Source organism: Chroicocephalus ridibundus, chromosome 3 (genome assembly GCF_963924245.1).
Source record: "Chroicocephalus ridibundus chromosome 3, bChrRid1.1, whole genome shotgun sequence".
NCBI lineage: Eukaryota > Metazoa > Chordata > Aves > Charadriiformes > Laridae > Chroicocephalus > Chroicocephalus ridibundus.
Window position 1 is genome coordinate 111,929,225 of NC_086286.1, and position 16,995 is coordinate 111,946,219.

Below are 16,995 nucleotides of genomic sequence, written 5' to 3' on the forward strand. Positions count from 1 at the left end.
GATAATCCAAGTCATGGCACAATCACCTATGGAAGTGTCATACATTAACCCCAGGCAAACAATAATTATTCAAAGTTACATTTATGATCTCTAAGTTAGGAAATAACTGTAGTCTCGGAGCTTTTCTATATTACACATGTATTATACAAACTATACCTTTTTTTTGTTTCAATTTACTCGCATACTGTCTTGATCCTATCTCCATACACAATTCAACTTGCCTGCACTTTCAGCCTACGCTAGCTGCTGAACTGCTTGCACTCTGCTTTGTAATCTCCCTGCTCTTCAGTAAAGATGTACAAAACAACTAGTGTTCATGATCTTCTAATGCCCTTCAAAATCTTCCCTCTAAATGCCTACAGCAATCAGGTTATCTCACCATTAACTATAAAAAAAAAACCACTTTAAAAAAATTAAATCAGAATTGCTCAGTTTATTCCAGCCAAAAGAATCATATGACCTGTCCCTAACAACATATTGTACAGTCAACTAGCAGACACTTTTGGGTAGATTTCATCACAATATAAGCTAGTAGAAGAGGCTATGTTTCTGTATAAATGCAGTTTTTGTGTCAATGCTAAGAAGCATAAGGAATGTCAGGTTGTACATCAACTATCCTTTGAGATATGAAATCAAAATCATGAATTATTCACCTATATGTTGTACACCCATGTTGGTGCCATTTGTCCATCACTCCTCATCAAGGCGTTCCATTACCTTCCTGAATTAGTCTCTCTCTCCTGTTTCCTGAAACTTACTACATACCTCAACTTTCAATTCACCAAATTTATATAATCGAGGAAAGTCACTTAAAATTCTACCAAGGAAATAAATAATAATCAATCTCACTTCATCAATCTCATCCTCCCAGCATTCAGGCGCTTTTCATACTGAGTATCTGGAAATTTCCTCATACTACTAGTTTATTCTGGGCTTGTACAAATAGGGATATGACCAAACACAATGAAACATTCTTTATGCGACCTGAGACCAGTTTTTTTTCTTGTGACAAACAGGGTGTCCAAGCAAATGAACTTCTCGCTCCTGAATCCTTTGTAACACTGACTTATCTATGTACAAAATCTTTTGCTGCTAGCAGGACTGCCTAGAGGCTGCAAGTTACGTACAAGGAAGGTACGTGCAATCATTTCACCATCTCAAAGCTTTCTTTGTGAGAATTTTCGTTACTTAAACTCCTTTATCTACAGGTAACACAAAAGTCACAAGAGACAGTTCAAAAGAGACATTTATGAATTTTAAACCTGAACTACAAAAAAGACTGAGAATAGAGTTTGTCTTGATTTGTGTTTTTCATGATTGTTACTAGCCTGAATTAGGAAATATGCTCTAATTTCTTTTTAATCATTATTCTAGACATTATGCAGTGAAAAACTCTGGATTTAGACGATTAAAAGCCACATATTATCACTTAGAAGCAAGTTAAACAGAGCAACACTCAAAAAGGTAATTTAGATTAAATAGTTCATACCTATTTGTTCATAGCAAGAAATATATGTTACACACATATAGAAGCAGAATACAATTATTACGATGGCAAAGGCCCCACTGGACATTAGATGGTTCACCAAAACACTGCTCACCAGCCAACACAGCCAGAACAATCAAAGAAGAAAACTGAACTCCATTGGCCTGGGAGACCCATCAGGCTCATCGTACAATTACAAACACCAAGATCCACAAACGCAAGCGTTCCTGTTTATATAGTTGGTCTTTAGGCATTCAAATTCCGATCGTATAAATCCACAGAACCTTGATATTTAGGGGCTAAATTTCCAGAGCTATTTCAATCCCTCTGACTGCCCCATCTATAAAACATGAATAGAAACACTTACCTAGTTGACAAGAGCATTCTATAAGTAAGTGTGTTAAAGATTACGATTGACTGAACTGCTACATGGTCACTATTCTAGGAACACCTAAACAGTAAACTTGTCTACCCTCCAAAACAACTTTCATTAGAAAGCATTCAACATATGTATAAATTGTTTTCAAGTTAATTTTCAGATAGAAGAGAACTTTTAATTTCATTCTAAGCATGTTATACTCCACACTGTAACCCTTCAAGCCTAAAAATAGTGTGATTGCCAGTCAGCCAGAAATTTAGCATGCATCCAGAAGCTCCTACGCTGCACTTGCCAGGAATGTCAAGACTTTGAAAAATCACATATATTATAACAATCAAGACAAACTAATCTGTAATACAAGCACACAGTGCATGCTCTCTGATTATTCGTTACTGCGATGCCTGGCAGTGTCACTGCAGTTAAGCTTCCTTCTGTGTTTTCATTATAAACAAAATTTGAAGAGAAGTGTCAGCTAAATGTGCATGCCCTGTTCTACATGCCTTAAAAAAACCTCAGTTTAATATGTTTGGGGTTTATGACACTTATTAGGGACCAAAGAACGTGAGGGGAAGTGGACTGTACCTCGTAAGCGAACAGAACTTCATACTGTTTTGACCACTGAAAATCCATAGGTATCTGTGTAGTCACAGACTGCGGTAATGAGAACTACCCCATGAGGGCTTTGAATCACCTGTATTCTATTCATGTGAAGCAAAACACATTGTGTTTACATTCCTATTTTTTGCCTCAGTTATTTCATTATCAGTTATGCTTTCAAAATATGAATAATTATCATTGCCTGATGTTAAGACCACTACGTACCCCTCCAGCCAGGACTAAATTTAAATTACTATTCAGTATTCAAAGTCCTAGCTCTGCAACATTTATAATGCTCTTGCTCTACTAGTAATCACTCTCCTCCCACCTTTAGTTGTTGGAATAGTTGAGAAAGCATTATGTAAAGACACTTTCAGTCTGAAAACATATTCTGTTTAGGCCTTTTTGTTACTTAGAAAATTTAAATGGAATTAGTTTGAAAAAACATCAAGATGGAATGCTTTTCAAACTTCTGCTAGGTGTTAGGGGCAAATACTGTTTGCTGTAACACCATTTCACATAGTCCCACGCCAGCACACACATTCAAACTAGAAAGAGGCAAGAGGAAAAAAAAAAAGTTGGTGTCAGTCTTGTGAGAAAAGCACAGAATTAAAAGCAAGCAAACAGATTGTAAGATTCATATTTTGCTTTAGTGAGTTCAGCTGAATGCCAGAACCTTGTTGTACTTCATCTCGCAAAGGTAACAAGGGAAGTGTAGAATGAAAAAGGACAGGGGAAAAAAGAATCAACAGAAGTTGTCATGGAAAAAGCATTCTACTTCAAGCAGCATCAACTGTAAACGACACCTACAAGCTTCGTTCAAGGTCCACTATGATCTTTTATAGCTCTACTCCCAGCTGATTATCAGCTTGAAGGAGAAGAGCATAGGATGGTGATGGTTATCCAGACCCAAAAGAATAAAGTAACCTCATTGGACCCCATCACTGACCCTACTTTGAGCAGGAGGCTGTATCAGAGACCTCTTGAGGTCCCTTCTACCCGAAACTTTCATTTTATGAATTTATTCATTTTATTTAACTGTTAATTTAACAGTTTATTTAACAGTTAATTTTTGACTATAAAACATGGTAAAGAAAATGAGCAATTTTTTTCTACTAAAGTTTGCCATCAAATAACAACATAGCTGCATTCCAAGCATAAAATAGTAGTGTCAATAACAGTGTGAAGCATAAAATAGTCGTGTCAAAACCAGCTTTTTGTCCCAAAACAAGTTAATTTTCAAACCATCAAAATCCTTCCTAGCACTTGTGAGAGAGGAGAGTCGCATGAGAAGAGTACCACAGGATGCAGGGCAAAGCAGACCTTACTGAAAGAAGTTACGCTGCAGTGATGAATACTGGAGCACAACTGAGATGTCGCCACACAGGACAAATGCAACAACAGTAATACTTTTGTACGTAGTTTCATCTGTATAGTATCTATATGCCACTATATAGTAAGTTATAAAATATTGCTGTATTTATGGAATTGTACTAAAAGCACCGAGATTTAAAACCCCAATATTTTAATTTATGTAATAGCAGAAACGTGTACCTCCTATACAGACTTGTAAATTCTTAATGTGAATTTAAATTGAAGATTCTATTGCAAGGTAAGCATCACAGCTAAATCTCAGATTTTTCTTACTGCTCTAACTACCAAACCATTTACTGTTTACAAAAACATTTACACATTTTTAAGTTGCAGATGTCTGTAACTATGAGAGCAAACATGTCATCTCAACTTTTAGTATAGGTGGCAGAGATTGTAGGAAAATTCACGTTTTTATTAAAGACACCAAACATCTGTAAAGATACTTTGAAAAAAAATAACCGTGGAAATTACAGGGGAGCATCTCAGAGGAAAGGAATCAAAAAGATGATTTACTTTAACAATCATCTGCTCCACCAGTCACTAAGATTTGCTGTGGGAAATCAGCATTAAAGGACTCTTCACATGTGCATGCCCCAAGCAACTTAGAGAAGGACAGGAGTTATGCAAAACACCCAGAGTTAGCCACAGTTTTAAAATTACATGGCTGGATCCTCCCCCTGCCCCCAACAGAAAGCTTGTTACAAAGGCTTTTTATAGTGTTATAAAGGCTTTTTATTTGGGGCAGGGGGAACACAACACACAACAAAACCAACACAGACACATGCATTACTAGAACAAGAACTTAAGCTTAAATTTTAAACAGAAAAATCTGAGAGCAAGTAGGGCAGACAGAACAAAAAGCACATCCCTCCCTCTGTTCATTGTGTCCTTGGCAGACGGGCCTGTACTTCCAGCCAATTCTGCTGTTCTCTGAACGGCGACGGATTCTGCTCAGTTACCCCAGTCCCTCGGAAGCTCTCCCTGTCCCCTCCAAGGCCCAGCCGCCCACCCCAAGCCCCTCACCGAAGCCTCGCAACCTCTCCATGAGCAATGGGCAGCAGCAGCTCCCTCTGCGACTCCCCTTTTGCCACACTTCAGCAATTTCTCAGGATTCCCTTAATCCCAAAGCAAGTTCTGACAAAAAGCAGCAATTTTCCCCCTCCATACAAGAGATGCACCTATTCTTGTCTTAAAAAGGAGAAACAAGTCACGATGCATTTTGTTCACTGCAATTTATTTTGGTACTTCTTAGGCAATTTTTGTTTTACATAAAGGATCAAGCTAATCACTCACTTAACTCAATATCCTTGTCAGGAGCAGATAAATTGGAACAAGTTGCAAGAACCGCATGGCGCAATAGTTCAGACTAGAAAATATCTGGTTAGAAGACAAATGCTACTTTCATAGTGAAAGAATGGGAGGTCCATTAGGAAAACAATTCAAAAGGAGAAAAACAGGCGGGCATAACAAGAAAGAATACAAGGAATACAGCTCAAAAACATTCAGACTAAAAGTAGTAGAAGTGATTACATGACTCAACTTCTAACGGAAAACATTTTTTGCCTCACAGAATCTTCCTCAAAAGAATCCAATCTTAATTTTGAAACACATTAAAAAAACAAGTTATTGGTTTAACCATGGGAAATACTATGTCTGTGCTATATCAGAAGGTAGGCAAAATTAACTTAAAAATCTTCCTTTAAAAGTTTACCTCATGAAGGCTTCATCTTAATTCCTTATAGCTGGAAACCATTTTAGATTTTGATGCCTAGCATTTCTAATCCTTCCAGAATCCTAATAAGAATCTCTAGTAAGGATACTGAAGCCCTTCTTGGCATTTTCCTATAGTCTTGGCGCCCAGAACATCCTAGAAAATGAAAATCTGTATTTCCACTATGAACTGAGATAGAACCAAACCCTTGCACCTTTTGGAAGTGGAATTTCAAAAGCAATTTGGGTTTACATTCTTCATGAGAGAAAAGTTAACAAGCTGACTTTTCTATCCTATTCATATACATTTCTATTCATAGCCCAAACTAGTCGTATCACTAAAAGTAAGTACTTGCTTAGGGCAACAGATTGCCAGGAACAAAACTACTTATTTCAGAAGTGGGTATCCCTATTGGACAGGACAGTCATAACTCCTGCTTCTTTTATTTTCTCAGCAGCAATAGGAACATCAAATCCAGCTTTCCATCCCAGATCCCTTTCCAGTCTCCCCCCCACTGTCCTACAACACAAGTGCAATTTCTCCTGTGCAGACATACAGCTTTAGGCAGGTTCTGATCTTACGTCCCTTCTAATTAAATTCCTTTTCAAGATAACCAACTCAAATGTCCTCAATTTCTCATTCGAGTTTTTTTACTAACCTTCTCCAAATCCGCAGTAATTGTGCAGTAGTCCATGTGAAATAAAGTCCTCAACACTGGGCTCTGTATGACGCCACGTCCCCAATCCATGTAAGAGCACTCTGTCTTCCCTATTATTCTCCACTTAACGTAGCTTGCTTTATGAAGCTTCTCTTGGAGATCCTCCATGTTATACAGACCCCATTCCTAATTTCAACAACAACTGTGTTGTACGCACAGTGGAACAGCCTCAATTCAAGTTAAGTATTGTTGCTTTTTCAGTGTTGAACTAAGCCTGTCATTTTTTTGTCCATTTATTGTCTTCTATTACTTCTGAAGTTCCTCAAAGTCTTCCTTTGTCTGAAGAAAACACTATTACCTGCCAGTGTTTGCTGAATTAGGCAAAGTATTGGTAGCAGGTCAAGGGAGGTGATCCTTCTTCCCTGCTCAGCACTGGTGAAGCCACACCTGGAGTACTGCATCCAGTTCTGGGCTCCTCAGAACATGGGAGACATGGACATGCTGGAGAGACTCCAACGAAGGGCCACAAGGATGATGAAGGGACTGGAGCATCTCTCCTATAAGAACAGGCTGAGAGAGTGGGACTGTTCAGCCTGGATAAGAGAAGGCTCAGGGGGATCCCGTCAATGTATATAAATACCTGATGGAAGGGTGCAAAGACGACAGAACCAGGCTCTTTTCAGTGGTGTCCTGCGACAGGACCAGAGGCAGGGCTGGTGGCCCTGCTTGAGCAGGGGGGATGAACCATATGACCTCCAGAGCTCCTTTCCAACCTCAACCATCCTGCAATTTTTAATGTCTTTTTCAGATCATTAGTACATCTAATTCTGAGTTTTGGTGTTGCTAAACTTGTACCCAGAAGATCTATTTGTACTGTAAGAAAGGGAGGTATTGCTTTTGCAGAGGAGAAAAGCCGTTTCCATCAGAGGTGGCATGATAAGGGAATGACTAAGACAAAGAGGATCCAGCAAAGGCTCCTAGAACATCTCTTATCACACAGACAAAAGGACAAACTGATTCCTTCTGGATTAGTGTCTAGAAGGGTAGTCAAACATTTAACCAGGGCTAATGACATTGAGCAATCTTTTACCAAAAAGGAAAGAAATAAACTAGTCAGATAATCCCTTTAGGTGTAGCATAAAGAAAAGTAAACAGAGGCAGGACATGCAGGAAGAATTTTAGGCGCCTCGGAACAGACTGTGAACCCTGGAGTACCTAACCAATGGGAAACAGGGGAGGGAAAAATTCGGCCAGGATTAAGGAATAAAAAGGTGTGTTTCAAGAACTGAAAGTGTGCCTACTTGCTAGGTCATCCGCTCTTGCAAGAACGTAAATAAAAATGTGCTTCACAGAGGATTCTGCCGGAGCCTATTTCATTCGGACTGGAACTTGTTTCTCACAGTACTAGCTTCCTTTAGTAGATGATACTTAATTTGTCAGTAGCCCTTTGCCTCTAACAAACACTTGATGCTTAAGAGCAACTCACAAGAAGTCACTTTTGATCTATCTTTCTAACAGTCACAATACATTCAAAACATGCAAATCAAATAGCCTGTAAATCATAAAGGCATTACTGCCAATTTCAGAAAACAAATTCAAGACAATGTGGAGAGATAAGAGTCGATAAATCAAAGTACAAGTAAAATCTAAATGATATTAAGTAAAATACAGATTAATTAGTCATATTTAATAATTATCCATTGAGAAAAAGAAAATTTCCTTGAAATTGGAAAAAAGGACTAAGGTTCTTTAGAACCCTATCTTTCAAAGTAGAAAGGGGAACTCAGAAAATCATTGACCTTAAACTTGATATTAAATACTATAAAGGGTTTTGTTGTTTGGGTTTTTTTTACTTGGTATATATTTATGAACACCTGGAAGGTAAACAGTGCAACACAATTGAGTCAAAGGCTTATCCAGAACAAGTACTATCAATATATCCTATTTCTAATGACTTGGGTAGATGACTACAACTAACAGACGTGACCTGCCGTATGAGCCCCACCACGCACACCCAAAGCCTAATGAGTGGCGTGATCAAACCTACCCTATTAGCAGAGCCAATGCGAGGTACGGGTATGCATATAGCCAGATACTCTCTCTTAACCCTAACGTTTGAGTTGCTGGAGACAACCTGCCAATATCCAGATTGTACCAGGAAAAAAAAGAAAAGATATTGATGAAACACCATCAAATCATAAGAATGTATCAGGTACAGTTCTACTAACTCAAACATATCAAAACAACAGGAAATATTTATTAAGTATTTTGGTAACAGTAAGTACACTAATTAAATCTGCAGCTGGACATTAAGCTATAAAAGCCGCAAATGCTTAGTTGATCAGAAAGCCAAAGTTACCTGAAGAAAAAAAAAAAAACACTAAGAAAGGCTTAAAAGCATCAGATGAAGTAAATTTTGTAAAGCACGATTTTGGCTGTAAATAATCAACTATACAAATCTGTAACAGAAACCAACTATTAAGTAGCATTAGAGCAGAAAAGGATCTGTGGAAAGTCAGAGGATTGCAGAACAGACAGAATAAGCTTTTTACTCTGCTTAGCATTACAAATACCTCAACCTGTTTTGAAAAGCACATCTCCAAATGACACAGAACAACTGAAAGAAGTCCACATGCAGCTACACAAAAATGGAAAGAGGCCTTGAAAACACAACCTGAGGAGAGATTTAAATAGACTTTTTTCAGGCTCTACCAGACTGAAAGGAGACAATTTAAATAGAGGACTGCGGCAAAAAGCAAGAGAATACACTTCCCTATACGAATGAATGAGCTCAAACTACAGAAGGTTTAGTCTAAATTTAGGCTAATTTCTAGGACAACCTAACCACAAGTACAGTTAAGCACCTATACAGATTGCCTAACAAGACTGGAAGCTTTTTGTGGATTTTTTTTTTATATTATTATTATTTTAAAAGATCTCAAACTGCCTCTGATTAGAGGTCTAGATAAACTCTCAAATCCCGTCCAGCCTCCTTTTCCAGAACGCTATTATCATGTTTTGTTTCACAAATGAACAACTTTAGAAATGAGAGAAAAGGAATTTGCCTAAAATACGATCCAGTATGTAGATGAAAAGACATCTGTATTTAAAGCATTTATAATTTAGAGTCTGATAAGAGCTCAGATGCAATAAAGAGGAAAAACATCTGCGGGAGCCAGTCAAGATGCTGATGATCTGGCAAGATAAACTCAAGGATAGGAATGAGAGACACACCCATGGGAGTTGTTTGTGTGTCCTAACATATTTTAGCACTCCTCAGATTTCTTTTAAACGTCTCCAACCTTGTCAAACCAAGGTTGCATTTGCTGCAAAGATGTCACATTTTGCATTATTAGTCACATACCTGTTTTTTAACGCATATTCCAGACTCTAAACATTGTTTGATTACGGAGTTCAGCTATGCTGTGAGGGCGGGCAGTCTACACCTCTCTTATCTCCTGATCAATGCAAACAAATATTTTCCAGTGAGAATGAGGCTTTAGCCCAAGTAATTTCAGAAACGCTTGTTTGGTAAGAGGGAGGTAACCCACAACCTTGTTTCTAATTTACAGATTGTTCAAATATCTTTGCAATAAGCCACAGAACACGTCACGAAATGCAGAAATAAAATGTAAGCAACGTAGAAAACTGAACTGAGTTGAAGTTCTCACGCACGCTTTTTTCCTCCTGTATCTCTCTCATGTATTTTACATGCTTCTCTCCTGGAAAAGCCAGATGGAACATTTCTTACTAATACCTTTGGGAAAGCAGGGACTGCAAGAAAAAAAGGACAAAATCTCTGAAGAAATTCAGAAATCCAAATTCTATGCTTAGACTACTGGATTCCCTAATTGCTGTAAAAAGGGGTGAAAATACTGCGCAAGATGCAAACCTAGTAACAAAACTACGGCATTAAGTCAGCACCATCCTAAATGAGGATATAAAGTTTGTGGCCAAAGCAACACTGACCACAGTTCCCCACGAGGCAAGTTATTCCTAAAATTTTCATAAAAACCCCCAAATATGCATATTTACCTCAGGAACAGATGTAAGGAAGTTGTGGATTAAAAACCTGAAAGTTACATTCCGTCAAAGGCTTCGCTCCTCCTCCTTCAGCAGCGATCTTGGACTCTGCAGCCAAACTGCGCCCACATGTTGATTCTCACGAAACATGTCCTGATCAGCACAGTAAGAAAAAAGCAGCCAGAGAAGCATGAAGAAAGATGAAGGCTTCTTCCTTCAAAATGGCACTTCCATGAGTGTTAATCTGTTGACATACGTTTTATTGTTGTCTCTTTTTCAGCAACTAGGAGAAGACAGCGTAGGAAGAAATGGAATATTGTTTCTGGTCTATTCCTGCCTATTCCTGTTGGCCTAGCCAGTCTGCCAAAGGATATAAAAATCAAAACTAGAGTAGTGCACCTAAATGCAAAGAAAGTCTCTGTTTTTAAGAAGGAGAAAAAAACCAAACAAACAACACAAAAAACCCACAAAAACAAGAACCAAAACACACTAAGTTGAAAGTATTTGTAATATTCTTTAGCCCAGAAAAAGCCTTCAATTTCCAATTAACATTTTAATAGTGACAAATCAACAAGAAGCAATCTCTTTCTAAATGTCTAAGCTCATCTAAAAGGAAGGTCTATACTTGTTTCCTTTAAATGGGGACCTCCACACTAGTAGCTGGTTGGTAGACTTCTGACACCCTGAATTTTAGACAGCTTTGCGTCCCACTGGAATACGCAGGAATAGGACAGCGAGATGTCTGAAATCATTTCTAGGTCACCAAGGAAGTCTCGAAATGCTCTCTTACCATCTAGAGATGTTTCCTACTGATTCGGAGCTCTATTTATGCAACCTCTAGAAATCATATTTCATTGTATTTATCTAGTTCAAGTAGCAGGGAGATCTGAAGTTTCATGAATGATATAATATCTGTCATTACTGCAGCCAAATAATCTCCAAAATAGCCTATGACATTTAAACAGTAAAGCTGCTAGTCTCCTTTTAGAAATTAAATCACCCCCTCCCCAAGGTTTAGCTGGAAAGCATGATGCAAAGATTATTTTTTTAAAAATGCACAAACTATATTTGTACAAAGAAGTGACAGCTACCAAAGTCCATATATAAACTAAGTAAGCCAGAGGACCTTCTCCCAGCTCTCTCACCTTTCATGTTGTACCTCCCTCTTCTTGGCTTTTGCTATGCGAAACTATGTCAGGCTGTAAAATGACAAACACACACACACACACACACACACACAAGGATTTGGGGGGGGTTATTTTCTTATTGTTGTTTGGTTTTGGGAGGTTTTTGGGTTGGGTTGTTGGTGGGTTTTTTTGGTTTGGTTTTTGAGGGGTTGTGAGTTTTTTGTTGTTGTTATTTGCCTGGTTGGTTTTGGGGTTTTTTTGGGGGGTGTTTTTTTTGTTTTGGTTTTGGTTTTGTTGTTGTTGTTGTTTGTTTGGGTTTTTTGTTTTGGTTTTTTTTGTTGCTGTTGTTTTTTGGTTTTTTTTGGTTTTTTTTGTTTGTTTGGGTTTTTTTTTTTTTTTTTTTTTTTTTTTTTTTTTTACAACTAAGACATCCTAGCAAGGAAGATTATCTCAAAATGATCTTTTAAAAGAACCCTAAAGGAAATGAGATTCTGGTACATGCTCTGATAGCATCATGTATTTGGGAGAGTAGTTAATCCCTTCGAAAAGAAGAACTAGAGCATTAAAATCATTTGTAAGCAGTTGGTTCTCTAACTAATACTGCCCTACACTTATTACCACAAAAGCCTGGAAAAGACACACAACTTCTTTCCTGTCTGAAGCCAAAAGGGCCTTTCCTCTGCCCAAACTTAGGTCAGAGACTGACCTGCAGAAAACGTTTCTAACAGACGTGGATACCAAAAAACATGAGAGCATTAAGTGCATAACAGTGAGATAAATATCACCAGTTCAAATTCAAGAAAAATGAGCGTGCCACTCATGAACTGGAAAGCATGGAAAAGCATAGGAGTCCAACAGACAAAAGGTCAAGGCACCACACAGTGCTCTACAGAAAGACAGGAGACGCAGGCAGCAGGTAGAAGGGAAACAGCAAGGAGCTGCTGAGCCTCGCAGGAATGCAACCATTAGCAGGTTCTCAGAACGGAAATACTAAAACGAGGACCAGATCCTGGGAAATCTGCAAGTGTCTTAAGGTATCGCTCTAGAATTAAAAAGTTAAAAAGCAAAAATCAAACATGCAATAAAATAAACCTCAGACACAGTAAATAGGCAAATAAATGCTGTGGCTAGAAAGATTTGTACAAAAGCAAGTTGGGATTGTTTCAAAACCGATATACTTTGGTATCTTAGTAGGTTTTCTTCAGTGAAAACAATCAGGTGTTTGTTTTCAAAAAGAAAAATTCCTTCTACTTAGATAACAGCCCACTTCAAACATGAGCCAGTAGTGTGCCCTTACCGCAAAGGTGGCTAATGGTATCGCGGGCTGCATTAGGCAAAGTACCACCGGCATGTCGAGGAAGGTTGCCCATTCCGTCTACTCAGCGCTGGTGAGGCCACACCTGGAAGTGCTCAGTCCAGTGCTGGATTTTCCAGTACAAGGGAAACATGAACACACTGGAGAGAGTCCAACAAATGGCCACTAAGATAAGGGACTCAACCATCCCTCTTATGAGGAAAGGCTGGGAGAGCTGGGACTGTTCAGCTTGGAGAAGAGAAGGCTCAAGGGATCCCATCAGTGTATATAAATACCTGAAGCGAAGGTGCAAACACAACACCACCAGGCTCTTTTTAGTGGTGCCCAGTGACAGGACGAGAGGCAATGGGCATAAACTGAAACACAGAAGGTGCTGTCCAAACAGCAGGAAATGTTTTTTTCCTGTGAGGGTGACCAAGCACTGGCACAGGTTGCCCAGGGGATGTTGCAGAGTCTTCATCCTTGGAGATATTCAAAAGCCATCCAGACACTGTCCTGGACAACTGTCTCTAGGTAGCCCTGCTTGAGCAGGCTAGTGACCTCCCAAAGTTCCTTCCAAACTCAAGCATTCTCTGATTCTGCAAAGACTTTTCAGGATATTACAATTAATAAAAAGATTATTTCAGGTAAACATCAGAAAACTAGGACTTGCTCCTGTATGGGTCAACCGTGGTACCCCAAGCCCAAAATTTTGCTGTTAGAAAATAAGATACTGGCAAAACAGACAAAGCAACCAGTTGCTGCAGGGGAAGGTTCACTGCTGAACGTTTAACGAGAACTGTCTGGCTTTTGTTGAGGCTACCATTAATTTTCTCTCCCTGCCTCCTCAGATCTCTTGGCATCTAAAGCATCCAGCAACCAGCATCCATCTGGCAAGAGTCCCATTCTGGAACCCTTCAGGCTCCCTGTAAGAGATGGGGTACTCTGAACTTCTCTGGCAAAACTAATCAATGTTTCCATTTGCAAAAGATTCCCATTGACAAAGAACCCTTAATTGACCACACTGATAGTTCAAGGATTGTCCGCTAAAGTTACCCAATGACAAAGCCTGATTACTCAAAGATAAGAGACCAACAGCTGAGGACAACAATACACACACTAAGTCCATAATTCAAGTACTAATTATTCTGTTTAGGTTGTTTGGTCTCCTCTTTCCCATCCCATCTTCACTCAACTGCTGAGTGAACCACAAGTTGAGATAGTTACCTGTTAATCACTACCTGCTACAACTCTTAAGCACACCTGCAGACAAGGACAGGAACACTGCAAGAATTCTCACTGCCAAGTGACACAAGGAAAGTGACCTGTACAGGTTGGTCAGGTATATGTTCAGTGACTTGATTAAATGCCATTTCAAACATATGTCATCACTGTAAGTGTCCTGCAACATGGACACTGAGGCAATGTATCCAGAAGAAACCAGACAGTCTGACGCAATGTTCCTCTACATTTACAGATGGTGAAGGAGAAAAACAACAATTAAGACACAGAAACTATCCGCTGATTGCTCACATATTTTCACTCTTACTATGAAAAAATAAGGAAAGAAAATAAAATACGTGATTATGCAACACTAGAGAAACACACTATGGATAATCAGATAATGGTTTCATTTCACAATGAACACAAGTACACAGCAGGTCATTACCATCCTGATAAAAAAATACTTTAAACAGCTGGCTCCCAGTGCTGATGTGAAGAGAAAGTTTCCAAAAAATATCTTGACTAATAGCTGTTCCTACATCTAGTTAACACTTATAGCAGAAGATTCAAAAGACAAAGAATTATTTGACTTCTTCATTGATTCTGCTCATAAACACAGGAAGGTGATGCTTGTAAGGAATGAATGTATTAGCCAACGCTGGTATTACTTCTACCGTTGCCCATTTTACCACTTTTAGAAAGCACTGCTTCCCTCTTAAGCCAATGCATTATTATTAACTGCTAAAATATATGGCGTTTACTACTTAGAGCAAAAGGATCTCGTCTACCATAAGAGTTGGACAGTGACTGTATCTAGAATTCTCTTCTAGAATAGAATTTCAGTTGGAAGGGACCTATAACGATCATCTAGTCCAACTGCCTGACCAATTCAGGGATGACCAAAAGTTAAAGCATGTTACTAATGGCACTGTCCAAAGGCCTCTCAAACATGGACAGGCTTGGAGCATTGACCACCTCTCTAGGAAGCCTGTTCCAGTGTTTGGCCACCCTCTCAGTAAAGAAATACTTCCTAATGCCCAGTCTAAACCTCCTCTGGTGCAGCTCTGAACCATTCCCACATGTCCTATCACTGGATACCAGGGAGAAGAGGTCAGCAACTCGCTTCTCCGCGGCCCCTCCCCAGGAAGCTGGGGAGAGCAATGAGGTTGCCTCTCAGCCTCCTTTTCTCCAAACTAGACAAACCCACAGTCCTTAGCCACTCCTCATAGGACACTCCTTCCAGTCTTTCAGAAGTTTTGATTTTTCTGTATGTTTTAGATGACTGATGTTGTACTTTGTATCTCAGTCCTCATTCGTTAGAGGATAGGGTTGAGGAGCAGAAATCATTTCATAGTCTTGAGGTACTTGCAATTCTACACTGCAAAGGGAATACCTTTGCAGGATCTTTGAAAAATGCACTGAGTAGTTATAGGAATAGCAAAGCATAGCTGGCACAACAAACTAAACTCAGTCTGCTTCTAGGTGCCTTAGGCTCCTTTATTTAGACACTTCTACTGTTTATACAGATTGTGTCACATACACTAATTGCTCAAACATGAAGTGTGGAAGAATGCCAGAGAAGCTAAGCAGCTTTCAAACCACATATCAAACCAAGATCAGAACAAAGCTTTATTTCAACCCACTTTTCAGAAGCCACCTATGAATCAGGTTTTGCTTTCATACTCTTTTGAAAGGTTTAGAAAGCCTCAGCTACTTCAGTTTGGAGATATCCTGCCTGGGTACAGACATTGTTACTTCAGACACTTATATAAAACACAGCAAAATCTGTTATTCTGCTCTCTAGAAGCTAGGAGCGATGAAGAAGCCACCGGAGCCCTGACAGCAGCCCTCCCGTTCTTCTGGAAAGCTCTCTCAGGCCCAGTAATATAACATACCACATCACATTCACGTAGACGGATTCTAATTTTGTTACCATGTAAAGCGGTAAGAAGTTACCGTGGGGACAATTCTTAAGAAACTGCAACTACACTGCTTACATGAATATCTGAGGCAAACCTTCTGGTGAAACTACTGCAGTCAAGACAGCTGAAGAGCAACACCCTCAAGACCACAGTTTTAGATGAATGTCCTCTGCCTACAGAAGAGTGTGCCTATGGCATTTACTGATCAGCCTTCCAGAGCACCAGGGTCACGCAGAGAAAGGAAGCCAGAGGAGCCTGGACTTGAAGACAAAAAGTGAATGCTGCTGATCAGTGAGATCTACCTCCACCTTGTAGAGGAAAAAAAAAAAAAAGAAAAAAAAAAAGATGGCTCTATAGGAATACCTTACATAGGGAAATGGAAGAATCTTACTAGTTCTCACGATATGCATACCACCTCATTCATACCTCACAAGATGTCCTTAAAGCATTCAACAGATTGTGAGCTGCTTTGAACTTGCTTTCTACAGAAGCAATAATACCAATCACAAAAAAATTAGCACTCCATATCAAAGCCAGAAGACAGTGAGTTTCCAGGATATGGGATTTAAAACATCACAGATACTCCTAGAAAGGGCAGTATACCAAGAAAAAGAAAGCCAGTTACATGACTTTTGTTTAAAATTATGCATTACTTGTATGCATTGTGCATTTCCATGTGATATGATCTATTAATAAACCAGATTATTCACTCTAAGTAATCATACACTAAAATACTCAGAGCCTGCTTTTGCAAGCACACTGACTTCACAGTTCCTGTTGTGCCTGTGATTAGTAATGACTCTGCAAACTGCTTAGCACTTGGCTATACTATGCATTATTTTTTTTCACCCCCAGTTTTGAAGATTAACACCACGCTATATTGTGCAAGGTACTGGCATCTTCTTACCAGACAGAGACACACAGCAAACCAGCTTCAGTACCATATAGAAAAAATTTCACAGAAAATAGAACACCAAAAGCTCCACTATCACTTGAGTCAGATTTAAGATGGGAATCACAGTCATTTACAGTATCTTTTTTTTATTTACTCACTTCTATTTCAACATAATCAAGTGCAACTTTTAAACAGCAAAGTTTGAAATTTACTATCATAAAACAGTAAGCTTCCCAGCTAAAAACTATGCCAACCAATATACAAGGAAATAGGACTTCTTGCACATAGCCCTCCTAAAACTTCCA

At 39.0% G+C, this 16,995-nt stretch overlaps 1 protein-coding gene across 1 annotated transcript in view; it reads right to left on the reverse strand.

Moving 5' to 3' along the window:
- Positions 1 to 16,995, reverse strand: part of MBOAT2 (membrane bound O-acyltransferase domain containing 2) — a 96,923-nt gene that overhangs the window by 46,959 nt on the left and 32,969 nt on the right. The gene's annotated exons all lie outside the window — the stretch shown is intronic.